The sequence below is a fragment of the Malania oleifera genome, chromosome 5, assembly GCF_029873635.1.
Source record: "Malania oleifera isolate guangnan ecotype guangnan chromosome 5, ASM2987363v1, whole genome shotgun sequence".
Taxonomy (NCBI): domain Eukaryota; kingdom Viridiplantae; phylum Streptophyta; class Magnoliopsida; order Santalales; family Ximeniaceae; genus Malania; species Malania oleifera.
This window is the reverse complement of record NC_080421.1, coordinates 55,882,107-55,902,267: the sequence shown is the minus strand read 5'-3', so window position 1 is coordinate 55,902,267 and position 20,161 is coordinate 55,882,107. Positions and strand designations below refer to the sequence as shown.

Genomic DNA, 20,161 nt, shown 5'->3' with positions numbered 1-20,161 from the left:
CGGTCTACCTGGTGGTCAAATGTTGGCCTCAGGAGGTTTCGGTCGACCAAGGGGTTTGAACTATAATGGTTCGCTCGACCAGGCAGAGGTTAAATTGTTGACCCAGATCGGATTCGGTCGATCGGGGCAGAATGAACTGCCAAGGTCGGTCGATCAAAAGTGCACAAAGTGTGCATTTCCGTCCTAATTCAATACACTTTCACCCTATTCAAGTGCCTATCAATAATGAGTGCAAAGGTGAGTGTCCTAGGGTCATTTTTAAGTCCTTTTGAAGACATCGAAAAAATATGGTGTCGGTTGACTAAACCCAAAGGTCATTCTAAGGTCATTTGTATTATGAGCTTACGTATTTGACCATGCATGTGATGTGTGTGATTATTACATACAAAAAGCCCTAATTACTATTGTAGACCCTTTACATCAATGAAATATATTACAACATGAGAAATAGGGTCATCAAGCTTCTCTTGCTTTGTGTCCATCTTGATCTTGACAATTTTAGTTCCTGCACAAAGCTTCAAACTCCCATTAGATACAATGAGTATTTTTCATAATCAAAACCGGGCGTGACCTATAAGGTCATCACAAACAACTTTTAAAAGTTCTCTTTACCTTTAGTAAAATTGTAAATGATTTTATCTTTGTCCTCAATTTTACTCTTAAGGTCTTTTATTTCTGAATCTTTCTTGCTTTCACTATTTACTTGTAATTTAACTAAATCTTGAGACATGCCATTTATTTTCTTCATAAGCTCATCAATATGTGAGTCTTTTTCTTTTTCAGTAGATATTGAAGTTTCTGGTTGATTTTTAAGCTTTTCATTTTGTTCTTTCAATGCAGTGTTTCTTTTAGTTACTTTTATGAACCTATTATGTAATGCAAATAATTCAACTTGAATTTCTTTGTATGACAGCATACTATCACATGAATCACTACATGACTCATCATTGGATTCTCAAGATGAACTATAGTAGGAGTTTACCTCAGCATTATGAGCCATGAAGCATATATTTGCCATCTCTTGTTCACTTTATTCGTTCTTTGATTCGCTTGAGCTTGTATCATCCCATGTAGCTTTCATTGCCTTCTTTTTCTTCTTATTGTCTTTCTTCAACTGTGGACAATCAGGTTTAATATGTCCAACCCTTATCCAATTGTAACAAGTAGGAGGTTCGTTCTTATTTTCCTTTTTTCTAGTTTCTCCTTTTTTAGATTTTGAACCTCTAAGCTTTCTAGAAAATATCTTATTTCTTTTAAAGAACTTTCCAAGTCTCATAGTGAGTAGTACTATCTCTTCATCATCTAATTCATTTTCATCTTCCTTTTCTTCACTAGAGCTTTCTTTTGCAGCCTTAAGGGCTATAGATTTATTGTTTTTATTTTCAGCATTCTTTTCATTCATAATCATCTCATATGTGAGAAGTGATCCCATTAATTCGTCTAGAGAGGTATTTTTGAGATTTCTTCTTTCCGTAATTACTATGACTTTGGGTTCCCAAATGGGTGGAAGACCTCTAAGGATTTTTTGAATCATTTCATATGTAGAGTAGCTTGTCCCTATGGCATTTAGAGAGTATATTATGTGTGTGAACCTAGTGTACATACTTGTAATAGATTCATCTGGGTTCATCCTAAAGGCTTCATATTTGCTAGTAACCATGTCAATTCTATTATCTCTTACGTCAACGGTACCCTCATAGGTTACCTCTAGTTTGTCCCATATCTCTTTGGCTGTTTTGCATGTCATGATTCTATTGAATTCATTTATATCAAGGGCACAACATAATGCATTTATAGCACTTGAGTTAACTTGCAACATCTTAAGATCATTTTCGGTCATGTCTTGTTCTTCTTTGGGTATTTCTTGTTCATCTACAAGTTTGGTAGGGATAAGATCACCATGTGTGATAACCCTTCATGCTTTCCAATCCATAGTTTGAAGGTAGACTCTCATTCATTGTTTCCAGAAAGTATAGTTAAGAACACAAAAGATAGGAGGCCTAGTTGAGGATTGACCATCGAGAAAGGGAGCTATGCCTAGGTGTGCCTTAGGGATCTTTATGTAGCTACTAGGTTAAGATTTGCTACAACCTTGCTCTAATACCAATTGGAAAGTAAGGTGTAGTCCCAAGAGGGGGGGTGAATTAGGTTTTTAAAAATTTCTTTGAATTCTTTTAATAAATTCTTTCCCAACTTATTTTATTCTTAGCAATCACAAAAGGATGGTTTTGAATTTCAATTACAATATTTAGTTGAAAATCAAATTCACTTTAAAATCTTAATTGGAAGGTGTATCAACTTGATCTTGCAGCAATTTAAACCAACACCCAATCAATCAATCAACAAATCAACACAACCCACAAGTTACTTGAACAATATATGAATTATAGCAGTACTTCGAAGATTCAATCTTTATTGTCAATTAGGTTCCTTGATCAATGCACTCCCTTTTAGCAAGCTTTTTGCAAACAATTAATCAACGTACTCCCTTTAAGGTTTCCGCAAAAGATTAATCAACGTACTCCCTCTAATTAAAGCTTCCTCAATCTCAATATCAATTTAGTTTCATGTACTTAAATAAACAACCATGTAATTTATATATGCAGAAAATTAAAGAGTAAGGAAAAAGAGAGAGACCGAGTTTTTATAAGGTTCGGCTATACCCACCTACATCCTCACTTTAGGCACACCACCTAAGAATTCCACTATAACACTCTTTTTCAGGTGGAGCAAATCATTAAAAACACTCCTTCAATAGGTTGGAACCCTCCTCTCCAAGTGATACTCCACGCTTGGTAAAATGATTCAACGGCCCTGAATCATTTCTTGTGTAAGAGAATTACTCTCAAACAAAGTAGATTAGTAAAAGATATAGCACAACTAATCAATACATCAATGTAAATATCAATGAAGAATAGAATTGAAGTTCAAATAGTATATAACTGGGATATTTCTTTGATTGATTCAAAACTCAAAAGTTATGCTCAGATATTGGTGAACAATAACTCAGTAATTCTTAGAAAATCTCAGCAAGTAGATGTGTGCAAGAAGGCTTTGAGAGAGTATGACCAACATAGGCTTGAAATCATATTTTCAATTCTTGGTATTCAATTTGATTTGAGAAATCATGTATTTATAGAGCTAAAAAGTCATATTTTCGTGTTGCCCAAGTTACTTGGAGTGTTTCCCAAGTTTTGACAAAGTTTGGAGCACAAGCAATTCATTTGGGAATCATTTAAATGTTGTTTTAAACTAGTTGTTACGAATGTCAGTCGCCTGAACTCATCAGGGCCAGTCACTTAATCTTTAAATATGGCGTAACTTCGAGGTCAAAACAGGGTCAACCTTTTGATCTCACAGGGGCTAGTCGTCTGTGCCTATACTGTCTTCCAAATTTAATTTAGAAAAATTTTCAGTCACCTGAACAGTTAAAACACTGTTTTTAAACTTTATTTCCAAAAACTCTTGTCAACTTGTTTTGATACTTTAGAAAGATATTTTCAAGGGTTTTCAAAATAAGGTCTCTAAGTCCATGAATAACCCTAATGATCTTCAAACCATTCATTTTGATATTTAAATGAAGTACTTATGGAGGACTTCCTTAAGACTTTAAAACTTTCCAAACTTGAAGTCTTCTTGTATATATATTTTCTTTGAGTCCATTTTGTCTTGAGCTTCAATATATGTTAAGCTTTCATAAGATTTGTCTGTCTTTCTCCCTTTAAGCTTCCTTTTGATCACTAACAGTTTGGAGTATGAACATTTAATGAAACTCGTGATCTTGAACTCATGATACTTGAACTTTTGAACTTCATATACTTGATTTCCTGAAACACCATCACTTAAACCACATGTTAAATTTACCTTTATTTGTTATCATCAAAATAAGATTCGAAAGCCATGTTAGGTGAACATTAACAATGGTGTGCAAGGTAGGTGCCAGGTCATGGCTGGCAGCTAATTCGTAGGCTTCTTTAGGATGTCAAGAAGAAGGTTGGGATGGTCTACGTGTAGCAACAACATACTACTGAGAATTCTCGGTGAGGGACTGAAAGAGGGCCCAAGCCTCATTCTCGTGCTTCGTGAGGAAAGTACCTCCACAAGATGCCTCAACTATGGATCAATCACGCTCAGCTAACCCTTCATAGAAGGTTTGGACTAACTACTACCTAGGGACTTGATAGTGAAGACATTTATGTAGAAGATCCCTAAAGCATTCCTAAGTCTCGAAAAATTGTTCCCTTTCTATCTATGAGAAACTAGTGATTGCCTTCATTAGCTGGTTAGTCTTCCTAATAGGGAAGTACTCTTTAATAAAATCATGTTGTGTGCTAGCCCAATCAGTCACCGAGTTCGGTTCCAAGGAATTCATCCAATACTTGGCTTTGTCCTTTAAATAAAATAGAAATAGCCTCAATCGAAGGGCATCATCACCAAAGTTGGGTATACAAATAGTGGAATAGATTTCAAGAAACTCATCAAGATGCTTGTACGGTTTTTAATTCAAATTCCTAAAGAAGTCGTAAAGCATTGATATGGTGGAAGTCTTAATTTTGAATTAAGCCGCCTCTACATCTGAAAATCGGATACGAGATGGCGAGGTGTATGCGTTGGGTGTAAAGTAGTCTTTAAAGGGCCGAATAGGTTGCTCTTCCACTACTGGTCGGTAAGGAGCCTAAGGTTTCAATTTATAAAAGGTGAGACCCAATTGACATTTAGCCATGACTTTGGGTTCAGAAGGCTCAGCTAACTCTAGGCTAGAGATAGATTTCCTAATCGACCTACGAGATTTCTCAATCTTAAGGTCTATAGGCACTAACTCAAGATCCAAATAGTGCAAACCAGTGTATACACATGCAACACATAATCAAAACTTCAAATATCAAACAAAAATTAAAAAAAAATAGAGAAAAAAAACGTGTAGTACTCTAAACTAGAAATTGGCTTACTACTGTAACTAAGTCCCAAGCAACGACGCTGAAATTTGGTAGGCTCGCCAAGGCTTGAGTCTTTAACTACCAAAAATAATATTTATAACCTAACTAAGCCCAAGTTCAGTAGAACAAGGAATGATTCGGGTGTCAAACTTTAGGGACTCAATGCAGTGGTTTACCAATTTTAGCCTAGCTTACTATGCTTTGCATAAAAGGGAAAAAGATTATATTTTTAAGTTGTTTTCTAACCTACACAAGCAATGGAAGTAAATTGTAATTAAAATTACTCCTAGAAAGCAAGTCTCAAATCATGACTCCAACTTAGGCTGTTGTTCGTGATAGCTATGTCCGGTCAGCTATCCGTACTAGGCTCAACGGTCAAGTGAACCATTCGAATGGCATAGGGTAGCAAAAGTGTACCAATCTTCTAGAGCACGATTGGGAACCAAGTATACCCTATCCCGCGAGCACGGAAACACCCTATAGGAACCGTAACCTATTACATATAATTGACTGAATCCCTAGCTATGTTATCCTATCCCATAAGATTTCATCACAATCAAAGAAGTAAATATGCATGGAAATTAAAGACACGGTATTTAAATTGCAGAATTGAAATCGAAGTAGAGTAAAGAAACGCATATTAAAAATGGCATCAATTGCATCTCAAAGGCCTTTCATTAGCAATCGGGATAATAATCAAAAACCAACTATCTATGCTGCAGCACTCAAAACTCGAAGGTTGTCACAGGCTTTTGAATAATCTGAACGCGAACCTGATATGGAATTGAAAGAAAGCAGTAAATCCTAATCTAAATGGCACCTAACGATGCTTTAGGTTTGTCACTAACCAAAGAGGGGCCAAAGGGGAACCCTAATCATATATTCGAAGTTTGGTTTTATACCCAAAAGGGTTTACAAGTATTTGAATTCAAATTAGGATAGTTTTGCTAAAAATCTCATGAAGGAGATTGTTGGGCTCATGCACTGGCGACCTGGTCGCACCATGTTCTTCCACTGGTTGCGCCTCAGTCGAGGCTCTCGGCAATTCTAAGGTTCAGTCTATAGGCTTCCTCAACCTAATTGCACCTAGAGGATCTCCTGTTCATGCTTAGTAGAAACTTTTGGGATCTCTGCTTTAGTCAGTCTTTGTTCAGCTGACCTAGTTACCCCTCAGGGTCTCTTGGTCGCTCCATTGGTCGAACGTCTCAACATCTCCTCTTCAGTCTGAAATCTGGAGTCTTCATTTTATGACCTAATTGCCCATTGTATTTGCTAGTCGCACCATATGGTTGAGCAATGTCTTGTTTTCTTTGATGAACTAAGGCTTTGGGGACTTTGTTTAGCACCTGGTTAAGCTTTGTGCTTCCCAATTACTCCCTTGGCTTCTTGCATTGCTTAACTCCTTAGTTTTAACTTCATTTTTCTACAACATGAACAAACCATGCATAACTTTGAATTATGATAAGAAAGGGTAAATACAAGATAAATGATGACAAAACATAAGTAAATGGAGGCCTAAAATAGTGCATTTTAAGAACACATCACTCTATAGTGGGTGGCACCTCGTAAGAGGACTTTTGGGGGACTAAGCTTTTCCCACTGAAACAATAGCTAGAACAAATGTCTCCTCAATCTCAATCTCCTTCTCCTTCTCACTTTCGCTGGAAGGCTCAACATCAATCATAACTATCAAGCTCACTGGCAGGGTAGCCTGAGGAGTTGGAGATGGGTGGGACGGTTGTGGTACAAGAGACGAATGAGTAGGAGATTGCACATCTGGTGAAGGGTGTAGAGCCGGTGAATGATGGGTAGGTGAAGAATGGACCTCCTAAGTAGCTGGAGATGGATGAACAGAAGGAACTAAGGACCCAGGGGTCATGGTCGGAGCTGCAAATCAAAAAAATCTGCATGTCTCTAACGAACTCGGGAAGCATACTCTAAGTGCCTCAAAGATCACCCAAAATCCCTAACTGATCACTGTCCTGATCTCAGCCAACTCATGTCGCACCTCAAACCTAAAATCCTCAAACTCCTGGCATAGCTGGCTCAGGCTATCTTCTGCCTGAGGCATAGTGGGGGATGCTGAAGGAGGTGGCACTGTCTGTAGTAGTGCTGCAGTCAAGAAGGAGGGCTCAGAAGTCATGCTTCTCTTCTTCTTTGGAGCTCTGTGAGGTGGTAGCACCGAAGAGTGTGCTGGCTCCTCAGGGTTATGGTGGAAAAGTGGTTCTAGGAACTCAGACTCTAGTTCACCCTCAAAGGGTGCCCACCGGTTAACCTTAGCCACGTCGTAACCACCAAGTTCAGGCTATGACTCCATGTCCTCTCAGTGGTGACCTCTCCAATTGGGATGTGTGCATCCAGATCACCCAGATTGATCTTCTTATGCATTAGGATTGACATAATAAGTAGGGCATATGGTATGAGGGGCCTATTGGGCTCCCTAGCTAGCTGGCCATGTATAGGCCTCGGCGTAGGCCTCTTCAATCTTAGGTGCTTCACATTCTTCTCATAGAATGCGAGCATCTTGTCCATTATGTGCTAAGAAATATCTACCTCCATATTTAGGTGCATGGCATAAAATACCTGTAAGTGAATGTTACGCCGCATAGAGTGATGCCCGAACGCGCAAAGGTTGCATAGTAGGATGAGGTCTAGAAGAACCAAGTAATTGGGTAGCCTATTCAATTCCATGCATGTTCCTCTCTACATGTTGCGACCATCATAGTATAAACCATGGAACATATGGCGGATAATATGATGGAAATCAGCTGAATCTAGGGTGGCCCAAGGTACGTCATCAATCTCGTCGTGGGACCATGCCTGATCGATCAACTCTAGAGTTAGCTCGAACCCTATGCCCTGAATCGTAGTAGTCTAGATGCCCGTTTGAGGATCATACTGCAGGTTCCAATAGAACTCCTGGACCAAGGCCGGATCATAGGTGGTCGTGGGTAGGGTCATATCATGGTCTAGCTTCCACCTTGCAAGGACCTCTACACAACATTTCCTCAAGGGGTGGACTCACATCTCGTCTAGCCGGAAAGTGTACATCGGCTTGAAATCGTAGTCCTCAAGGGTCATCCTCGATGCCCTCATCCCTCTAGCAATCCATTCTTGCTCACTCAAGGCCACCCGAACCCTCATCATCGGCTGAGCAAGTGGAGTGTGATCGGACTCGGATGACAACCCATCCCTCGGTGGATCCTGTTCTCTCTTCCACTTGGAGGCAGATCACAACGACTAGGGCTACTTTGAAGCATCCCAAGACTCTAATCGGTGAGGCATGATCTACAACCCGCGAATGGGAATGCAAACAATAGAGTAAGAGAGGAATATGAAAGGACCCTACCTCCGAACAAAGCTCGATGCTTAAATGATGAACCTTTCACACAAAGAATGGACGAAGGAAGGGTACGGAGTGTTAGCGAATGTGATAGAGGTGCTAGAGGAGGTTTTCGTAGGTTTAGAGGTGTTAGGGAAGCTTGGGCAACCAAGTTGGGGCTTGGGTGCAACGAGAAGATACGAAAGAATAAGGAGAAATAAGTTAGGGTTTTACGGGAAGAGGGGTTTAAAAAAAAAAATTTAACAAGTTCGACAAGGTCGCACCCCCAACATAATTAGGAAAATAGGATTTCGACCAAGTCACGCCAGAGTAGAGTGCTGGTCATGCCTTGGTCAAACTCCTCTAAAATTTGGAAGACCAAATGATTTAGGTACAAGACTAGGTCGCACCATAGGCATTGCTGGTCGCGCCTTAGTTGAGTTCTCGGGAAGTGGGAAGGTCAACAGACTTAGGTGATCAGCTCGCACCCTGTTGAGCTTCTCAGGAGTCAAGAAGGTCAATAAGCTTACAAGGCGTCAACCAGGTCGCAATTGTGAGTGCTATTCGCGCCCTAGTCGCACCTCAACTAACTTGTGACCTATTCTAAGGACCCTAAACTCTACCTACTCTACAATGGTCAACCTATGGACTCAAATAAGAAATAAAAATAAGTAATGCAATTGGGTTGCCTCCCAGAAGCACTAAGTTTACTGCCTTCAGCCAAATGCAATGAATGCTAATTTCAAACTCACCTAGGTTCAAAAATAGGAGTATCTTCCACCATTCCTTCATTAATCGACTCCTCACTTACCCAACACCTTCTATCAAGGCTAGAGACCGAGTCATGAATGACAAAAATATTCTCATGCGTTTCCTCCAAGCCCAATATGGAGTGGCTATCAAGCTGAAGTATACCCTCAAGGGGTTCCCTTCATAGAATCGAGGGTGCCACTTCCTCAACACATTCATCAATCATGTCAACATCCATAGATTGGATGTCATCGAGTGGATGTTAGGAAGCGTGAAACACATTCAACCGAAGCTATATGTTGCCAAAGAACACATCCATGATCCTAGTCCTACACTGAATGCAGGCATTAGCCGTAGCTAAGAATGGTCATCCTAAAAGACAGGATCAGATCCTTGGTTAGGTTGGTAGGTTCCATATCCAAGACATCGAAGTCAACAAGGTAATAGAACTCTTCAAATTTGACCAAGACGTCCTCTATCACACCCCAAGACCTTTTCACTATTCGGTCAGAGAAGTTCAATGTGATCAGGGTGAGCCCTCCTATGTTGAATTGTTTGTTGACCGAATAGGGAAGTATGTTCACACTCGCACCTAAATATAAAAGAGCCTTATCAATAATGTAATCATCGATTACACATGAGATGGTGGCAGTGCCAGAGTCTTTAAGTTTTGGGGGAATGTGACCTAAAATAATTGAGCTCACATGCTTGATCAGCCTGACTTGTTTGTTTATAAGCACCCTAAACTTGTGCTTTTGGCTGCACAAGTGCTTGAGGAATGGTAGGCTCGCCAACGCTTAAGTCCTTAACTACCAAAAATAAAATTTATACCACCTAACTATCCTAAGTTCTGTAGAATGTGGGTAAGTTGGGTGTTGATCCTCAGGGACTTAAAGCGCAATTTATAGAACCTCTTCCAAATTAGTTTACTAGAACCTTGTTATGAAAAGGAGTAAAAAGATGATATTCTTGATGTTTTTTTCTATCCAACTACTGAAAAGGATTTAAATGAAAGCATGTAAATTAACACTATGGAAAGCAAGTAAATTTCTATGTTAACCTACTCCTACAAAGCAATGTTGATGGCTGAATCAGGCATAGGACACCATGCCTCTGACTATGCTCCTTCAAGCTTCGATAGAAGTACTAACCCAAAAATCTCAGGCCAAAGCGGGGGAGGGATGTATGAGGGCATAGGGCAGCAAGGGTACACCAACCGTCCAGAGCACAATTAGGAACTAGAGTATACCTTGTCTCAATGATCGTGTACACCTCCAGGGAATCTGTAGCCAACTATTTCCCCCTGATGGAAACGTAGTAGTCCTTATCCTTATCTGCAACCTTTTATCACACACACTGTGGTAAATCAAAAGCAAGTAAAGAAAGCAGCAAATTGAAAGCAAGTAAGAAGATCATTCCTTTGCATTCATCATCTCTGTCACAAACACCAGGAAGTACAAAAGAAGACCATGTAATATACATTGGAAAACACACGAACACCACCGGTTGTCACAGGTTGTCGGACACTTCATGCACAGCCCAAAAATCTACACTACTCCTAATCTAACTTGGCTCTCAATGACATCCTAGGTCTGTCACTAACCTAAAAGAGGCCAAAGAGGAACCCAGAGCTTGTGTTTGTAGTGAATACTTATAGGCTCTAGGGTTTACAAGGTTTGTTTTACAAGTTAGGAAAGTTTGCAGAAAATCTCGTGCAGAAGATTGTCGTTGTCTACCAAGTCGCCCCTCCATCATTCTTATGCGTGCCTTAGTTGAGACTCGTGGGAAATCAGGAATTTGAATCTTCAATTTTTTTGACTACATCACACTTCAAGGTTTTGCTAGTCGATATGATGGTCAAGACTTGCAGAATCTCATTCTTTCAGGAAATCTCAGTAACTTGACATGGTCAGCTTGAAGAGTCACTTGGTTGAGCACTTCGTCGAGACTCTCGGTATTTTTTTCTTAGTTCTGTCCCAATAGCTCGACGTGGACACCCTAAAGAGTCACTTGGTTGAACCTTACAGCATTGTGGTCTCCGTCTGAACCTTAGAGCCTGTGGTGGAAGACTAAGTCGCCCGTATGTGTTGCTGGTTGTGCCACATGGTCGAGCATTGTCTGTCCCCTAATGATCTAAAGCTTCCATAGCTTGGCTGAGTATCTGATTTTGAGCTTTGAGTCTTCCAAATCCTCCTTGGCTTCTCTTTATGCCTACCTCCTTGGTTTTAACCTATTTTTCCTAAAAAGACAAACAAACCTTGCATAACTCTTAACAATGATAACTCTGGGTGAATACATAGTAAAATGAGGATAAACAAAGACAAATGAGAGTCTAATAACATGTATTTTAGGGACTCATCACAACCCCCAACTTACACTTTGCTAGTCCTCGAGCAAAGTAAAATATAAGAAAACTAACAAATCCTAGCTACATCCTCTTTCGCGGGAAACACGTTTGCCTTTACCGTATGTAACAAGGCTTTAAACCCCTAGGTTGATCCTAGCGAATGAGTTCTAGTCTCATGAGGATTTTTAGGGTGATACCCACAAACACTAGTTTGGTAGATAAAAGATGAGAACACATGTAGCATAATCATACCATTTTACATACAGAGATACAACCTTATTACATACAAATTCCTTTATACATGACTTAATTATACACACACTCCGCAGCATTTCAATCATGCAAATCTCAACACAGCATAGCCATCTTCAAGACATAACTCATAGAGAATCAACCCATGATTATAATTTATAATTAATATTAGCATGTAAATCCAGGTATAAATAGGTCACTTCACAAGGCTTGTGTAAGGTATATGATTTGTCTCATTTAGAGTGCTCTGGCGCACCTACCAGAACGGTCGTCTTGACTCAGCCTCACTGATGTATCCCCTTAAAATTCACTGAGGAGAATGGGTTCACTCTCATATGTGAGGAAGAGTTTCATGGTCAAATGTCCCACATATTTGAAGAACTAACGCTAGAAGTGTGGAGTGGACTAGTCTTATAGGAAAGGAATCCAGCCTTACTGAGGTGTCGGGTCCTTCACCCTAACATCTTCTCACTTACTCGCCACATTTAATAAAGACCACCCTAGATGAACTTTATTCCTAGACTAAGCATGAACTCAACAAATGTATCGGTTAGTAGAAGATCCTTCATACGTGCAGAATTGTAGTGTCATGTCCTTAGCTTGACTTCTTTATATTTTTTCGGAGCAGGTGTATATTTTTGTTTTCATTTTTCACTACTCAGGTTTTTCTTCCTTTTTCATTTTCTTTCTTTGCATGGTCAATTAATACAATCATCATATTTATATAGTCTTCATGTTTCCAATGGGAATGTAGCTCGAACAGGAGTCAATGGAAGAAGTCTGTCTCTAAAGGTGGCTTAACCTTCATGTCTTAAGTAAGATACATGACCTAGATTTATATCTCCCCACTTAATGTCACTTCTAGGCTAGAAAATGAAAAAATAAAGAATAGTTGACAAAGGAAATCCAACAAAAGAAGGAAGGTTGAGTTTTATAAACTCAGAGTTTGACGTCAAAAACTCGAGAAATGAATGAATGGCTCAACAGTACCTCACAAGGTGTCATAGTCACCACGGTTGTTCTCTCGGTGCTCTTAAAGAACCCTAAGTGCTACAAATCATGTGTAAGTGTGTTTTTAGCCCTATGGAGTACCATGTAAATATAAAAATTTACAGAGCAGTATTAACCCAAACAAACCACTAGTCAACTACCTAGAGTAATATCAAGTTATTGGTCATGTTATGCAAATTTTACACAACTAATTTACTACATTGTTAGTGAGCATAATGAAATCATGTAGGTTAGAGGCTTATGCATGTAACACTAAGTTATATAGGTGTATGTAGAAGGTATATATGTTACATGGTTCATTGGAAATTTTTCAAAAATTTTAAAATGTGTCATTTTTGTGCATCAAATGTGTCATGTAGTGTGCCACCCCCTACCCCCAACTTAGAACTTTAGTGTCCTCACTGAAGTATAGAAAGAAATATTGAACCCGAGCATGGGAGAGGACAGTGCATGGTGCCAATAATAACAAACAGTGTACCTATAAATTATACAGAAAGATCATGCATGCAAAAATACATTGTAGCACAAAAGAGATATAGTAGCCAAAAGCACCATGAAAGCTTTCATTCATTTGCAAAACGGCATTACAAAGTAGATAAAGTCATTACAAGCATTGGAAATGCCACAAAATCATGGTGGGACACCATGAAGGAAAAGAAAAGAAAACAAAAGTGTGTCATAGAAGCACAGTACATGGTGTAGGTGTACATAAAATATTTGAACCAACCAATTAGGACTCTATCCTACTCGTCATCAGCAAGCCTTCGGGAATGGTCATTCAAATCCCTATCACCTAAATCCCTAGTGTCTGCAAATGGGTGGTCTGCCCTAGTGTCAGAATAAAGTTGGGTAGCCCCATCAGAATGAGCAGGCTTCCTCTGACCCACAGACAATAACCTCCATCGAAACGAGGGATAAGGGTGAGTTCAGTGCTGCTAAATTGGAGCCAATATGATGAATAAGTGTAAGGATGGTCTGAACCCCTACTCAAACTGCTCTCGTATCACTGTGTGGGACTAAGGAATGGAGGATCAGAGGAACTCAAATTCCTGGCGCAGAAGGCATAGTTCCTCCCATATCTGAGATATAGGAGGAGTCGGTGATGAAGCATAGGACGAGTCTGGAGAGGAGTTTGGGGAGGAACTTTGCCCTAGGTTAGGGGGGAAGACATTGTGGTGTAGGAGATAATGATGACGTTGAAGGATTACAAAGGAGGCAGGAGAAAAAGTGTCGGATGAAAAACAGGTTTTAAACGATTTCTCAATGTTTTTGACAAAGGTGCACCCAACTCAGTGCTAGTCGTGGACATGGTCGACCTTTGCAATATTTTTCACATTTCAGTACAATGCAAGGACTGGACCAAGTCACCCACATGCGTAATGGTCACCCCATTAGTCGCACCCCTAACTTATCCTAAGACCTACTCTAAGGACTTTGACTTTCTAGTTAGTTTATCTTAAACAACCTAAGGACCCCAAAAAGGAAAGAAAAAACTATCGGGTTGCCTCCCGAGAGTGCTAAGTTTACCTTCTTTAGCTGGACGTATTTAAGCTCAATTCAAACTCATCCTGGTTCAAAGTTGACATTGATTTCCCCCTTATCTTCCTCACACCCGAACTTGAATACCCTTAACTTATTTTCAGAATTGGGGACCCAAACATGTATTGTTGTAAATTGCTCACAAGGGTCCTCTAATGTAGCAATGGTGGGGTTTTCGAGCTAGAGTGTACTATCCAAAGGGTCTCTCCATAGCATTGAAGGAGCTGCTTCCCCAACAATTTTGTTAATCACGTCTTCGTCCACAACTTGGACAGCGTTAAGTGGATGTTGGGAGGCACTAAATATGTTGAGCCAAGTTGCTTATGGCCCCATGAGATGTCCATAATCCCCATCGTACATTGAATGCAAGTATTAGTTGTGGCTAGGAATGGTCATCCCAGAAAGGCAGGGATCAGATTTGTGGAAGTCTCCATATCTAAAATGATGAAATCAACAGGATAATGGAAATTTCCCACCTTGACTACTACGTCTTCTACCACACCCTAGGGTTGCTTAAGAGATCGATTAGCAAGACACAAAGTGACCGAGGTGGGCTGCAACTCTCCTTAATTAAGTTTCTGATAGGTTGAGTATGAAAGGATGTTCACACTTGCTCCTAGATCTAAAAGAGCCCTATCAATGGTGTAGCTGCCAATTACACACGAAATAGTGGGCGAGCCAAGATCTTTCAATTTAGGAATGAGGTGACTTAGTACCATGGAGCTCATGTGCTCGGCTTGCTTAACTAAACCATCCATGTGCACCCTTGACTCTGGCTCCTACGTTGATAAGTCCCTAAGGAACTCTATGAATGCGGGTGATTGTTAATGCCATCTAGGAGAGGCTTGTCAATTCTTACTTGCTTAAACATGTCCCATATGGCCTCAGTTAAGACCTTTTTCCTAAATATAGAAGGTGCAAGAGGAGCTACAGGATGTGCCACTGAGGGGCCATGAAAAGCCTTGTGGGGGGCAAAGTGAGGTTTGGTCCTTCTGGTTGCAGGTGTGAGACTCAAGGGTTTTTATACCCAACTAGAGGAAGAAAGAGTGCATGAATTAGCATTGGGCACTACCATATTTTCGTATTTGGTCTCCCCCTTGTTCAGTTGCTCCTTGCCTTGTTCATCTTTCAGCCTACCACTTTGGAGGGTGGTTACCACCTAGGCTTGCTCAGAATATGATGAAAGGCCAGTGTTCGGTTCACATTCCACCCCAAATTGTCCCTTAGGGTTCACTATGGGTTGACTTGGCACCTTGCCCTCGTCTCTCTGACTCAAGGTAGTAGCTAATTGCCCCAAGGTGGCTTCTAGCTTTACGATGGATTGGGAGTGAGAGTGAAGGAGTTGCCTATCTGCTTGGTGATCAACCTCAAAGTTCTTAAGGGTTCTCATCACCTTCTCTTGAAATGTGTCATATTTAGGCAGAGATGGTTGCTAACCAATTGAAAATCTAGGGGCTGAATTAGGATGATTTTGGAAATTTTGGTATGGGTGTGGAGGTCTTTGGGATTGAGAACCCGAAGCTTGTGGCCTTCAGGAGAAGTTGGGATGTTGTTTCCACTCAAGGTTGTAGGTATTCGAGTAAGGGTCATTGGGTGCCTTATCATACCAATTATGGGTGGCCTTCACTTCCTCTTGCTCAAGCTTGGGCTGGGAATGCATGTAGGGGCAATTATAATAGGTATGGGAAGGGTTAGAGCAGATTATGCAAACCTCTGCACACGCCATTGTCTGCGGTCCTAAGGACAAGAACTGGTCTAATTTTTTGGATATGGCATGCAGAGTAGGTGCTAGTTCTTGGCTTGTAGCCAACTCATAGACTCCCTTAGGTTTAGAGGTTGATGGATTGGGTAGTCTATGAGTGGCAACCATGTGATGCTGAGAATTTTCAGCCAAAATTTCATAAAGAGCCAAGCCTCATTCTCGTGCTTTGTGAGGAAAGTACCTCCGTACGATGCATCAACCATGGACCTATCTCTCTAAGCTAACCCTTCATAAAAATTTTGAACTAATTGCCACTTGGGAACTTGATGATGTGGGCATTTACAAAGCAGGTCCCTAAAATGCTCCCAGGTCTCAAAGAAAAGTTCCCCATCCATTTGTGTGAAACCTGTGATTGCCCTCCGTGGCTGGTTAGTCTTCCCTATTGGGAAGTACTTTTTCAAAAATTCATGTTGCATGGTGACCCAGTTGGTCACCGAGTTTAGCTCTAAGGATGTCAACCAAAATTTTGGCCTTATCCTTCAGAGAGAATGGGAAGAGCCTAAGATGAAAGGTGTCATCACTAAAATTACGTATGCGAATGGTGGAGCAAATCTCCAAGAACTCATCTAGATGCTGATAAGGATTTTCAGTGGAATTCCCATGAAAATTGGGAAGCATCAAGATGAGTGAATTATTAATCTCAAATTGCATCACCTAAACATCAAGGAACCAAATACAGGATGGTAATGTGTATGCATTAGGTACAACGTAGCCCCTAAGAGGCCGAAGGGGTTACTCTCCTACCATAGGTAGGCAGGGAGCTTAGGGTTCCAGGATTTGTTTAGCGGGAACCAGTGGGTTATTTTTGGCAATGGCTTTCAATTTAGACGACTCAGCCTTCTCTGGATTAGAGATAGGTTTCCTAAGGGACCTACAAGATTTTTCAATCTCAGGGTTCCAAAGAGCACAAACCAAACATACACACTTTTAAGCACAAAGATTCAGACTTCAGAAATAGTAAACAAAAAAACAAATAAAATTAAAAATAACAAAGAAAGTGAAAATAAAAGGAGATCAAATCAAAAGAATAAAGCGACGATACCCTAATTTAGTAGTTGGTTCATAATCGTAGCCAAGTCCCGAGAAACGGTGCCAAAATTTGATAGGCTTGCCAAGGCTTGGGTCCTTAACTACTAAAAATAAAATTTATACTACCTAACTATCCCAAGTTCTGTAGAAAGTGGGTAAGTTGGGTGTCAATCCTCAGGGACTTGAAGCACAGTTTATAGAACCTCTTCCAAATTAGTTTACTAACCTTGTTATGAAAAGGAGTAAAAAGATGATATTTTTTATGTTTTTTTCTACCCAACTACTGAGAAGCATTTAAATGAAAGCATGTAAATGAACACTATGGAAAGCAAGTAAATTTCTATGTTACCCTACTCCTACAAAGCGCTGCTGATGGCTGAATTAGGCGCTAGATGCCATGCCTCTGACTATGCACCTTCAAGCTTCAATAAAAGTACGAACCCAAGAATCTCAAGCCAAAGCGGGAGAGGGACGTACAAGGGCACAGGGTACCAAAGGTGCACCAATCATCTAGAGGACGGTCAAGAACTTGAGTATACCCTATCTCAACGATAGCATACACCTTCAGGGAATCCGTAGCCAACTATTTCCCCTTGATAGAAAGGTAGTAGTGTTTATTCTTATCTACAACATTTCATCACACACACAGAGCAGTAAATCGAAAACAAGTAAAGAAAGCAGTAAATTGAAAGCAAGTAAAATGATCATTCCTTTGCATTCATCACCTCTGTCACTAACGCCAGGAAGTACAAAATTAGACCATGTAATATACACTAGAAAGCACACGAACGCCACCGGTTGTCACAAGTCGTCAGACACTTCCTGCAAAGCCTAGAAATCTACACTACTCCTAATCTAACTTGGCTCTCAATAACATCCTAGGTCTGTCACTAACCTAACAGAAGCCAAATAGGAACCCAGAGCTTGTGTTTGTAGTGAATACTTATAGGATCTAGGGTTTACAAGGTTTGTTTTACAAGTTAGGAAAGTTTGCAGCAAATCTTGCGCAGAAGATCATCGCTGTCAACCAAGTCGCTCCTCTGTCATTCTTGTGTGCACCTTAGTCGAGACTCGTGTGAAATTAGGAATTTGAATCTTCAATGTCTTCGACTACATCGCACCTTAGGGTCTTGCTAGTCGAGATGATGTTCAAGACTTACAGCATCTCGATCTTTCAAGAAATCTCAAGAACTCGACATGGTCGCCCTGGAGAGTCACTTGGTCGAGCACTTCGTCAAACCTCTTGGTATTTCTGTTCTCAATTCTATCTTAGTAGCTCTATGTGGACAACCTGGAGAGTCACTTGGCCAAGCACTTGGTTGAATCTTGTAGCATTCTGATCTCAATATGAACCTTAGAGCCTATGGTGGAAGACTAAGTCACCCCTATGTGTTTCTGGTTGCGCCACATGGTCAAGCATCTTCTTCTTGTCCCCTGATGATCTAAAGCTTCTGAGCTTGGCTCAGCATATGATTTTGAGCTTCGATTCTTCCAACTCCTCCTTGGCTTCTCGTAATGCTTAACTCTATGATTTTAACTTGTTTTTCCTGAAAATACAAACAAACCTTGCATAACTCTGAACAATGATAACTCTAGGTGAATACATAGTAAAATGAGGACAAAAAATATAAATGAGGGTCTAAAATCATGTATTTTATGAACTCATCAAGGAACTTGGCATACGCAGGCACTTGTTTAATAGGATCTATGAGAGGAATATTGACCTTGACTAGTCTGAATGTCTCCATAATAAACTCAGCATTATTTTCCTTCTTAGATTTTGAGGGTGCATGAAGGGCTGCATGGTATTGCACAACATGAACATAATGAGAAAGTGCTCCATCATTAGAGGGGATAGGTGTCTTGGTATCAGTTACTGGATTGGAGGAAGGAGGATTACATGGTTCAACATTGGGCTTTTCCCTCGTCTTCTCCTTACCCTTTCCATGATACAATTTCTCCCCGACCCTATTATCTACCTCCCTACCACTCTTATGAATGGTCACAGTCTGGGCTTGCTTATGATACGAAGAAAGACTAGTAGCTAGCTCACATTCTACCCTGTACTAGCCCTTAGGGTTCACTAGAGGCTAACTTGGCAACTTACCCTCATCTCTCATACTCAAAGATGTAGTTATTTGGCCCATGGTGGCTTCTAGCTTATCAATAGACTGAAAGTGGGAGTGGAGTAATTGCTAATCAATTTGGCGATTAGCCTCATTGCCTTTAAGGTCTTTCAGTATCGTCTCTTAAAAATATTTATCATTTTAAGATTTTTGAAATGGCGATGAGGTGGAGCAGTGGGAAGTTGTTGAGGTCTTTAAGCTGAAAAGCCGAGAGGTTGTGGCCTCCAGGATAAGTTAGGATGTTTAGTCCACCAAGTATTGTACTTATTAGAGAATGGGTTATAGGACAACATGTCATACCAATTGTGGGTTCCTTTAACTTCAACCTGCACAAAATCAGGTGTGCGAGATGCATAGGGGTAGGTATTGTAAGTGTGAAAGGATTCAGAGCAAATGGTAGACACTTCAGCTTGCCATAGATGGAGATGATTGTACTAAAGACAAGACCTGATCTAACTTCTTAGCGATGGTGCGCAAGGTAAGTGCTAGGTCATAGCCAACGGCTAATTCGTAGATTCCCTTAGGATGGGAAGAAGAAGGTTGGGAGGGTCTATGTGCAGCAACAGTATGTTGCTAAGAATTCTCAACGAGGGTCTCAAAGAGAGTCCAATTTTTATTCTCATGCTTCGTGAGGAAATTACCTCCACAAGATGCATCAACCATGGACCGATCACGCTTAGCTAACCCTTCATAGAATTTTTGGACTAACTACCACCTAGGGACTTGATGGTGAGGGCATTTATGCAAAAAATCCCTAAAGCATTCCCAAATCTCGAAAAATTGTTCCCCATCTATCTGTGAGAAACTAGTGATTGCCTTCCTCAGATGGTTAGTCTTCCCAATGGGAAAGTACTTTTTCAGGAAGTCGTGTTGCATGGTGACCCAATTGGTCACTGAATTCAGTTCTAAGGAGCTCAACTAATATTTGACTTTGTTCTTCAAAGAGAATGGGAATAGTCTCAATCAGAGGGCATCATCACCAAAGTTTGGTATACGAATGGTGGAACAAATTTTGAGAAACTCATCAAGATGCTTGTATGGATTTTCAGTTGAATTTCCAAAGAAATTAGGAAGCATCGAGATGGT

General features: G+C 40.4%; 2 non-coding genes across 2 annotated transcripts; both read left to right on the top strand.

The window, feature by feature from the left end:
• The first annotated feature begins 16,180 nt into the window (after positions 1-16,180).
• LOC131156825 (small nucleolar RNA R71) lies at positions 16,181-16,287 on the top strand. The gene has a single exon (XR_009137095.1). It is a non-coding gene; the product is annotated as a small nucleolar RNA R71 (small nucleolar RNA).
• Positions 16,288-19,796: 3,509 nt separating this feature from the next.
• On the top strand, positions 19,797-19,903 carry LOC131156924 (small nucleolar RNA R71). Its single transcript, XR_009137185.1, has one exon. It is a non-coding gene; the product is annotated as a small nucleolar RNA R71 (small nucleolar RNA).
• Positions 19,904-20,161: the final 258 nt, after the last annotated feature.